This window comes from Corvus brachyrhynchos, unplaced genomic scaffold (genome assembly GCF_000691975.1).
Source record: "Corvus brachyrhynchos isolate BGI_N302 unplaced genomic scaffold, ASM69197v1 scaffold115, whole genome shotgun sequence".
Classification (NCBI taxonomy): domain Eukaryota; kingdom Metazoa; phylum Chordata; class Aves; order Passeriformes; family Corvidae; genus Corvus; species Corvus brachyrhynchos.
This window is the reverse complement of record NW_008239553.1, coordinates 7455587-7465962: the sequence shown is the minus strand read 5'-3', so window position 1 is coordinate 7465962 and position 10376 is coordinate 7455587. Positions and strand designations below refer to the sequence as shown.

General features: G+C 52.7%; 1 protein-coding gene across 2 annotated transcripts in view; it reads left to right on the top strand.

The window, feature by feature from the left end:
• Positions 1 to 1497: 1497 nt before the first annotated feature.
• Positions 1498 to 10376, top strand: part of LARGE2 (LARGE xylosyl- and glucuronyltransferase 2) — an 18662-nt gene continuing 9783 nt past the window's right edge. Inside the window, exon 1 of one of the 2 annotated variants that reach the window (XM_017741811.1) lies at positions 1498 to 1683. The gene's annotated coding sequence lies outside the window, so the exon portion shown is untranslated. Of the gene's footprint in view, positions 1684 to 9669; positions 9769 to 10376 lie in introns of those variants that run through there. The other variant, XM_017741813.1, reaches the window with a different exon arrangement.

Sequence of the window (10376 nt, the reverse complement as noted above, 5' to 3'; positions counted from 1 at the left end):
CTGAACTGTTTCATGAAAATGTAAAGCTCCAGCAGCACCAGGGTGAGGGTTGTGGGGTGTATACCAGGAGGGTTTGGCACCCTGGTTCATATCCTGTTCCTACTGCTCCAGAAGTATCCGTCTTTGAGTTTCCCCTCTGAGACCCCTTTGGTCTGAGGCGGGAGCTGATCAGGACAAGCAGAGTGGGGATGGTGGAGGAGACAGATGTCTGTTTAGTGACTTGTGCCGTAGGGTCCATACATGTCCTTTCTCACTGGCTGCCACCTTGTAGCCAGAATCTGAGGGAGACTCACAAAGCAGAAGTTTTGTTGGGCCTTGTTGCTGAAGGAGGGTTTTGCTGAGCAGTGCAGTGCTGTATTTCACTCTTAGAATTGCTGGATTTCACTGTTCAGGTAGCAGCTGTTGTTACTATTTTTTATTTCCAGCCGTTGTTGGGATTGATGTCGCCTCCCTTCTGTCATATTGTGCTGTGCTGGGCTGGCCTGGGGTCTGCTGTGTCTAGAGGGTGCAGGAATACAGCACACTGCACACTTATTTCTCTGAGTTTTTAGAACAGACAAGACACATGCTTTTAGTAGATTTTTACCCGCTTTTAAGGTCCTGCTCCTGCTGCATCTTAGAGCAGTGATATGTGGATAGAGGGTCTTTAAAACAAAATTCCCAATTCTTGTCTGATTCTTTTGCCCCAGCATATTTGTATGTCTGTGCTTCTGTTTTGGGCTTTCTACTGATAAGGAGATAATAATCCTTCCAGCTTCCTGGAAGAAGGGCTTATCCATTTCATCCTGCAGTTGTGGAATGTGTGTGCCCAGCTCTGTGGGAGTTGTAGGAAAGGGGTGCACTGGCAAGATCCCAGCAGAAGAAGAGGATTTCCTCTGAGGAGGAGTAACATGTGCAGACTTCTCTGCTCTCTTCAGCACAAGTTGCGTGCATGGTGTTCTTTGCCTTTGCTTTCTCTCTCCTCTGCCTTTACTCCTGGTCTCTCCCTGTACGCATCTATTTGGACAGACTCGCTTAACTGCCATTATGGGGCTGCCCAGGGCATGTCATGGGGGCTCAGGTTACTGGACACGATAGTTAATGCCTTTATTGCCTCACAAGTTAGACACTTGCTGTTGTTATCATGTTTGGGAGGGAGCCAGAGAACTTGCATCCCTCCCCCAGCTCCTCATCCTGCTGGAGGATTGGTGTGAGGACTCACATGTGTTGCGATGCAACATGGTGGCTGTGGCTTTGCCAGCAATTCTGGGGACACGTGTACTGCCCTCCTTGCAGGCGTGGGGAACGTGCCAAGGACAGTGCAGTGATCTGGGACTGGGAACATGCAGCATGCAGGTAGTCATTCTCCCCTGGGCTGTCTGGGTAGCCTTTGGTGACACTGAGCCATGCTTTGTGACAGGCTGGAGGATAGGGACAGGACCAAGGTGTTGGGTGATCTTCTCTATGCTTTTGGATGTGCAGGGCCCTGTCCTCAGAGCTCTCTCATGCAGCAGCTCTTCATGTGACCGTCCTTTGGGTTTCAGGTGACAGCAAGCTCCAAAACTCTCAAGTACAGCTGAGATGTCTTATCTGCCCTTCAAGCTGAGAATCCTTGGTTAGAGAGGTTCCTCACAGGCACCACCAGGCCGTGCCAACTTCTCCAGCTGTTCCTAGCTGCTCCTGCAACATTGGCAGCCTTCAAAGGTTAGTTATCGTGTGTGTTAAGTAGATGGTTTACATGTGGTTGCTCCCGTGCTGTTTTAGTGCTTCTAAATCAGTAAAAGGGATAATTGCATGGCAGAAGGGCTGTGGGTATTTGGGACCTGTGGGAGGTTCTGGAGACAGCACTGGCACTTGTAAGCCCCCATAGCCCAGTTCTTGGGAGGGAAGGACCAGATTCTCCACATGAATCCTTTGAATAAAGTGTGATCCCATCTCTGTGGCTGTTCACCTGAGTATGCGTGTCTGGGTCCTTCTCCCCGAACACTACTATAGTCTATTGCTTATTTCATGTGTAGTGGGCAGTAAGTCACTGGGACCTGGACTGAGGAGCTGGAACAAGCTCTCTGGGCCAGGGAAAATGGGAAGACCCCCTTGTGAAGGCTGTGAGCTTTTGCTGGCGTTGTTCTGTCCTAGCAGCGTCTTTTCCCTCTGTCCTTTACATCAAGTGTTTCTTTGGGGCCACTGTTCTCAGTGGTCACCTCTCTCTCCCTGCCCCTCATTAGTGTAGGGCTTGGCATGCCAGCAGGAGGGAGCCTCAGCATGTCTATGCCTTGATCGGATTTGTCAAGGCTCCTTCCCTTTTCTTCCTGTTCATTGAGGTCTGAAACAAAGCAAACAGAGGAGAGGAATTCCAAAGAATAGGAGTGAGGGAAGAGAGGAACGCTGGAGTGACAGGCTGCCTCTGCACACACACACACCCTTGGTCTGGTGGGGCAGAGCTGGTGGCAGAGCATTTCAGGAGGTGAGGCCATTCCTTGGCACTCCTGTTCCCAGCTCTGGCACCAACTGCCTTTCTCCCTGTGCTGCGGGGCTCCTATCCTCACTGCTCAGATAGCTTCTGGAGCCTCGGGCTTGCGGCCTACTCTGCACGGGCACGTGCACCTGAGCACGGCTTGAGGGAAGCAGGGCACTATTTGAACTGCTTTGTTTGTCATGGGCTGTGGTAAAAGGTTTCCCTCTGTACCTGTGTCAGGAAATCTTCCCCTGCCAGGCAGATCCAAAGGAGCCCGGCATGGAGCTGAACATCCTGCCTGGGTGCCAGGGCAGCGAGGCACCGGCCCCTCCCCATCTTGGAGCCAGATAAGTGCTGGAACAAGGCCCTTTTGTGCAGACAGGTGTGTGAAGTGGAGACAAATGTGCTCTGGCGCTCATATTGTTTCCCAGGAGGCAGGAGACTCAGGAGGGGAGTCATGGCCAGCCAGACAAAGCTGCCACAGGTAAAGCTTTGTCCAGTCTGATAGATCTCCTTGCTCCCTCCTTTGTCATCCTCAGGCCATCACGCAGTTTGCCCTTCATCCTGCCCTCGACACTCCCATAGTTTGGATCAGGGAAGGCAATAGGATGCTCAACAGCCCCAGTACGAAGCACTTGAGGTGAAATACATCCCTGCTAGTAACACCCCCCTCCTTGCACTTAAGCCACAAGGAACAGACTTTAAGCCACAGCCTCTTCTTTCCTTTCTTTTTTCTTCCTTGTTCTCTACCTTCTGGCAATCTTTGCGCTCCATAGTTTAATTAAAGAGCAAAGCAAAGTGCTTAGACTCCAAAATGTGCAGATTAAGGGGTTACTAATCCTCTTCCTCAATGGGTGCTCACATCCTGTCCAGCCTGTTATCAAGCTTCTGTTCCCTGAGTGGAAACTTGGCCAAACTTGAGGCCTCTACCTCTCTTCCTGCTTGCTGTGTTGGAGAGGAAGGGCGAGGGGTGACAGGAGAGCCGTGGGGGAGAAGCAAAGTGAGTTTTGGGCTTACAGAGGTGGGTTCTCAAGGTGGGTTTGTAGTCAGCACTGGCTGTCTTTGCTTTTTGTGTCCTGTCTGGGTTTGGTGCTCCAGGACCAATAAAGCAGGGGTTTGGTGTTTTTATTTTGGTATTTTGAGTGCTGTCTTCCTATTCTGACAAAATAACCTTTCTGTCAGAGGAAACAACTGCTTCCCTGTGTGAGTGTGCATGTGTATTTATATGCTGGGTGATTTGGTTCAGGTCTGTGCCTTCCCTGTGTATACACCCCTCTCTTGATTTCCCAAGAGTCTCTTCTGTGCTCTTATGCCCAATGTATGCCCAAGTGAGCCATGCTGCAGCACTGCTGGAAGAGCAGGGCTCCCTCACAAGAATAGGAGCCTGGTGCCTGGCAGTGCTGCATGAGGCCGGTCGTATTCTCATCTGGGGAAGCTGAGATCCCTTTTTAGGACATACAGTGTCAGTGAGAAGGGAAAGGTGGAGTATTTGTGGATTCAGCAGGAAAGAAGGAGTAGTGAGGATGACTGTAGTGGGAAGCATAAGGCTCTTCCTGGAAGCATCCTGGAAGACCTGATCACAGGATGGTCTGAGCTCTTTTGGCTCTGTCCCACTCCTGGTGCAGGCTGGGCACTGCACAGAGGTTGCTGTGGATTGCAGAAGATGTGAGCTTTTGTCCTCAGCCACTGATCTGCTGCCTGGTTGAGTTGAGCTATGCTGTTTCTTCCCTGCCTTTGTCCTTTGGTGTGCAAGTTCAAGGTTTAGCTCAGCAGTGTGAGAAGCCCCAGGGAGAGCAACACAAGGAGCAGCAGGAGGGGAGGAGGGCTGGGAATGGTTAGTAATGGGTTTGGATGTTGGGAGTATTCTCCTTTCCACTGCCTGGCTTTGGGAACTGCCTCCCCTCTGGGATCCACTTCCCCTCCTTTTTTTGCCCCCATCAGTCACCACCTCATTTCCAGTTTGCAAGATGCCCTATATGCTTTTTTTGCAGGTAAATTTTGTGTCTTAGCCTGGACAGCAGTTTTTCCTCCACAGTGTTGTCAGAGCCTCTTGGCAATGTGCAAGCTTCTCTGTAGCTCAGAATCACTTCTGGCCTTACAAAATGCCCAGGGCACCCTGAGTGGATGGCACTATTGCTGCTTGGGTTTTTAGAGCCTGCCCTGAGCCATTCTGGTTTGCTATTTATAGTGCAGTTATTCCATTCCTGTGTGGACGAGCTCTGCTTTCAGCCTCACTTGGGCACTGAGGGCATTGGTGCTAGGAATAGCTCTGGACAGGGAAGATACAGGAGTGGCTGCGTGAGCACAGTCCCAGTTTGGGCTAGTCCCTTGTGGAAGATGTACCAGGCTGCATCCGTGAGCTCAGCTGCTTTTCATGCAGAGGAAGTGAAGGGATTGCCTTTCTTTGTTGGTTGGTGCCTTGTGTGTGCCTAGCTGCTGGACTAGAGTTTGGCATTGTGAGAGATGGAATTTGGAAGAGCTGCTCCAGTGACTGATACTAGCAGGACTAGTGAGGGACTGTGGTGTCATGAGCCGATGGCACAAAGCTATATCAGTAGAGGATTAGGCTGGTTATTAGGAAAAAGCCAGAGGGTGGCTGGGCACTGGAAGAGGCTCCCCAGGAAAGTGGCCACAGCAGCAAGCCTGACAGAGTTCAAGAAGCTTATGGACAATGCACTCAGGCACATGGTGTGATTTTTGAGGTTGTCCTGTGCTGAGCTGGGAGTTGGGCTTGATGATCCTTGCGGGTCCCTTCCAACTCAGGATATTCTATGATTCTGTGCTGGGCAGTTGGCATGGCAAGCCCTGCTCCTAGCATGTCCTTCAAGCAGTGACAGTGACCTTGTGTATCCTGAACTGCTGCCCACTGGGGCGGGTGGATCCCTTGTGGTGGGGTACCTGCCATTCCTCGAACAGGGCCCTGCTCTCCTCCCCCCAGGGAGTGTTTGCTAACCCTGAAGGAGCTCGAGCTAAAGCCTGAAAGGAGCCTGCAGCACAAAAAAATCAACACCCCCCTCAGCACTGCTGCTTGGGCAGAGCTGCTCCAGCCTTTTGGCTCATGATGCCCTCAGCTTGTCTGGAGACCAGAGCTGGACAAATAATTAATTGCTTGATTTAGTGCCCAAAATGAAAAGCTGGAGGGGAAAAAAACTCAACACAGACAAATTTGAGAGACTCTTTATGTTTTCTTTTAAATGTAATGCAGCTCAATTACAAACAAAACAATGCAAAATGAGACTTTTTTGCTTGGAAAACAGAGCATTTTGTTCTTGTCCAAAACTTGTAGTGAAGGAGCAAATAGGTCTGAGCTGTCTGGAAACTGCAGTTTTCAATCAATAACTATTCAGCCAAAAACACTTACCCAGTTCTGCTGGTAACAGTGCACAGCAGGCACCTGACAGCCTGGCTCACGGCCATGCCCCTGGCATGTCCCCAGAGGTGGATGGTGTTGTACCTCTTGTGAGCTTTTCCAGGTAGAGTGCCAATCTGGGGTTGTTGGAGTCCCTTTCTCTCCTTTTTTGCTGTAATTAACCTAATTAATTTTGCCTGAGGTGATGCAGACTCAACAAGCATGTGTAGGGGATAGGTTTGGCCTGTTGTGCTGGGATATGGTCTCTTGTCCCACCAGAGAGCATCTCCTGGTGCAGGATGTTCAAGAGCATTTAAGGGGAGCAGAGGGATTTGGGACACGGGGTTAGTCCCTACCCATGGGCACAGCTAGCTGGAAATTTGGGGTGCCAGTACTGCACAGGATGAAATTCCCACCCCTTGCTGTATTGGCATGATGCCTGCTGGGTGTTTCAGCTGTGCTGATGGCAGAGCTGGAACTGGTGGAGGGCTTGCTGCAGGCTGATTTGGATAAAAGCTGGAGTTCCCGGCTGCTGACCCTGCTCAGCTCTGACCCCAGGAACTGCTGCAAACCCACAGCAGTGAAAGTGTCAGGAAATGGCAGGGGTGAATAGGTATTGATGCCCATAGCACATCCGGAGACCAGGACATGGTGAACCTAATGGATTCAGAGCTGGCCATTAGCTGCAGCACAGACATCAGCAGAAATGCAGATAGGAGAAACCTAATCCCATCAGAGAGGAAGGGAGCTGGAGATCAGCCCCAATGCTGCTTCTGTTTCAAGAGGCAGTTGGGGCCCTCCTGCACAGTGCCCAGGCCTGGTCCCTCCTGTGCCAAGCCGTGCTGGCCAGGGAGGCATGTGGATGAGATTTGATTCAGGACTTCGTAGCCTCTGTGTCTGTCCTCAGTTAGGCTTGTGCCTCACCAGGCCCAGAAAAAGGCCAGTCAGTGTTGATATTTCACCTGCTGAGTATCCTCTTAGCATCAAACAACTTGTAGTCCAGGGAGGTAAAGATGGAAGCAGTGTGTTAAACACTTACCTCCTCTGTGAGTTTCTCAGGGGTCTCAGCAGCACATTGTCAAGGTCTCATGTCAGGAGGAGGCACTGGGGTCACCTCCAGGTGCCAGGTTGGAGCAGCACTGGTTCCCCCACCAGGCTGTGCAGGAAATGGGCTCAAGTGGGGAGCCCATGACTGCCATGGACATGCAGGGTGCTCCCTTGCCTCAAGCCTGGCACTGTGGTCACAGGGCTAGCTGAATGCTGGGGGAAGGTGGACTTCTCCAGAGCCATGTCCACCCAAAGGGTTGGACAGCCTTTGGGTGAAGGGCTTTCTGCTGGCAGGGAGTGGTTTGGCCCTGAAAAGTGATCTTTAATTCTAGCCCAGACTGAGATCCAGCTGGTAGTGTTGGCACATCTGGGTGGGTGTCCTGAGCAGTGTGTCCAGTGTGCTGCAGCTTGACACACGCAAGCCTTCAGGGTCCATCCTGCTCTTTTATTACTGCAGTGAGAGACAAATGCAGCACATGCAGAGGAGTGCAAACCAGCACTCTGGAACCTTCCAGCTTCTTCTTGGGCTTAAGAGGGGTGAGAGCACTTGGGGGCTGTGTTGCTATCTGGGTGGGCGCCCTTTACTTTGCCTGAGAGTTGTGGCAAAATGCAGCTGCCCAGCTTGTAAGCACTGCAGGATGTCTGGTAGGCTTAAGCCTCCTATGCCACACCTGCACACTCTGCCGTGGCACTGGTCTCTCCACGTGTGCCCCGCATGCCCTCCATTCATGGACAGCTGAACCCAGTGCCTGGTTGCGGGCAGGGAGACTGGCTCTGCAAAAGCAGACTGGGCCTAGTAGGGCCTTGCGATCAGAGTCCCTGCCAAGAGGAGCTGCTCCCCTGATATATTCCTGGGTTTCTGACATGGAGAGGTAAGCAGCAAGGCGTTCCTGTGTCAGACCCAGCCTGAGCTTGCTGGTTTCCTGTGGGAACAAGGAAACAGTCTTGGTGACAAGAGTCCCTGCTTCGGCCAAGTTTGGAGCTTCAACACCCTTCAGAGACTTTTAGTTCCTCTTCCCCAAGTGCTATGGTCCCACCAGAGCAGGAGAAGATGGCTTTTCAGTGTGATCTCTGCAGAATAAAAAACTGAACTCGGAGTGGCAGAATTGTGTATGTGGTAATCTTACGGGCCTGGGGAGAGCTTGATGTTTGAGAATGAGCTGTAACTGAGGCACAGCTGCCTGTTCTCCCAGGAGGATCCTTTCCAGGATTTTCTCAGCAGCTTGGTGGTGTCTGGGGGCAGTGGGGAGACGAGGATGCTTCCTTCTTTTACAGCCTATGTTGGTATCCAACTCGGGTGCTGCTGGATCCCACCTCTAGAACATGGTGGCTGTTTGGCACACTTTGCTCTTTTCAGGGAAATACAAAGGTGAAATTCTCACTTAAGGTTTGCTTATCACAAGACTGGGAAGGGAGGGACAGCATGGTAATCCGGAGCATGGGGTTTTAATCCTGCTCTCCTGGCCAAATTCCATTCCGCCTCTGTAAATTCCTGCAACTATCCTGCTCTGCACTGCCTGTGTGGTATCTGCTGGCTGGCACAGCCCCCCTCAAGTGGCAGCATTTCAGGCATGGGGAGCGGGACAGGGAGGTGACCCTGAATCATAAGGCACTTTGTCAGATGGGTGCTGCAGTACACACTTTAAAGGTGATCTGCTGAATGAGGAACCAGCCTGTCCCCTCCCATCTCTTTGTAAGAGCAAAAGTGATTGTCCCCAGTTGCCTCTCTTCAAAGTGTGGTGCCTTTCCCGAGTTGTCAGTCTGGCTGTGCAGCTCTTGTTGCAGCTTTTGGGCCCTTTCTCACCTCCTGCAAACCTGGGAAGTTGTTGTGTTGGGCTTCTACTGAGGCAGTCTAAGCAGGTCAGCTAAAGTCACTGTTCCAAAAATGACACCTGGGAGAAGAATTTGCAGTTTCTGTCACCTACAGCTAGGTAAGAGAACAGGCACCATAGCTCCATGAAATCACTCCTCTCCTGGCTGCCCTGCAGCTCTTTACTGGGACCAGCCAGGCTACCTCTTCACTTGTAATGCCTGAGGGGGAGGCAGTAGAGGGGGCAGCAAACCTGGGGCTGTCCCTGTGCCCCTACAGGCCTCTGGCTTGGGCCCCACAGACAGTGTAATTGTGCCTCAGCATCCCTCTGCAGGTGCACATTAGCTCTAGAAGATACAACAGGCTAAGACACCCACCCTGCCATGGGCCTTGCTGCCACATGTGATGTTGTAGAAAAACAGAGCTGCTCCCCTCTGTGCTTGCAGGGCTGGAGGAAACACGGTAATGGGATGGCAAAATTTCCACTGCCAGCTCTCCCTAAACATTAACTGCTCACCTGACTATTACTGAGCCGTAGAGAGCGAAGGCTATTCAGGCTGAGCGATGGGGCCTACAAAAAAAGGGGATTTCCTGCAAAAAGAGTGGATTTTGGAGGAGTGGAGTGCCAGTACATGGGCAGCTCTCAGGGGGGAGCCTGGGGCAAGCAAAGTTGCTGCACTTTCCCAAGAATGAAGGTTGCTTGTGCATGGAAGGGTGGCTGGCAGGCAGCCAGCTTTGGGCTCCTGCCCACGCCTCAGAGGTTGGTGTGAGCATGCACTGCTGTTTGTGCAGCTGCCCAGCTCTGCTGGCATGACATTCCCTGTCCCCTGGCCGTTGCCCTGTTGTCACTGGAGGCAGGGTGTCCCAGGCATGAGACAAGACCTGGGTCCTGCCTCCCCCTTCCCTGGTATCTGCTGTCAGCTTCTTCCAGCGAGAGAGGTGCCTTTTTCTGTCCCAGTGGTCATGTCCCTTGAGCCCTGCTGAAGCAGGAGCTGCTTGCTCCTGGGAAGAATGTGGGGGAGGGAGGATAACCTGCTGTGAACAGCACTTCTGCCCCGCACCCGCGCTGGGGTTGGAAGCCGGCAATATTGGGAAACCTCTCGTCTTACTGCTGGCTGCGCTTGTCTGGTGAGCAAGGAGACTGAGGAGGGAGGGCGGAGAGGCCCAGGGCCATGACTGCAGGGCTGGGAAGAGCCGGGAGGCTTGCGTGCTGTGCCACGGCCGCTGGTACTCACTGTGCCCCTTGCCCAGCAGCTGCTTCCAGCCTTGCCCTCTGCTTGCTGTGCCTCTAATGTTTCACAGAGGAGGAGAGGCTGTGTAGCTGCCTTCTGGCTTGCCATCTTCCCTCCACCCCCATAAACATCCTAAAAATGCCCCTGCCGTGCCTGTGCTCCCCAGCAGCCTACCTGCTCCTGCCCTGGCTGGAGAGGGGCCTGGCTGAGTCTCAATGCACTCGGTCTGGTGCTGGGAGCAAACAAGGTATGGGGGCCAGGAAAAGCGTGTGGAGAGGCTGTGGAGGTCCGCTGGAGCCAGGAGGAGGTTTCCTCTCCTGAAGCAGTGCTGTTGGCGGTGGGCTGCAGGAGGCCTGGACTGCTCCCAAAGCATGGGTAAGCCCTGCGTGGCCATGCCTCAGCTGGAGCACATGATGGATACCTCGGGGCAGAGGGAGGACGGTTCCGAGAGCGGAGCATGGGCCCCGGGCGGGCTGGGGGAGCAAAGGGAAAGGCTCCTGCCCC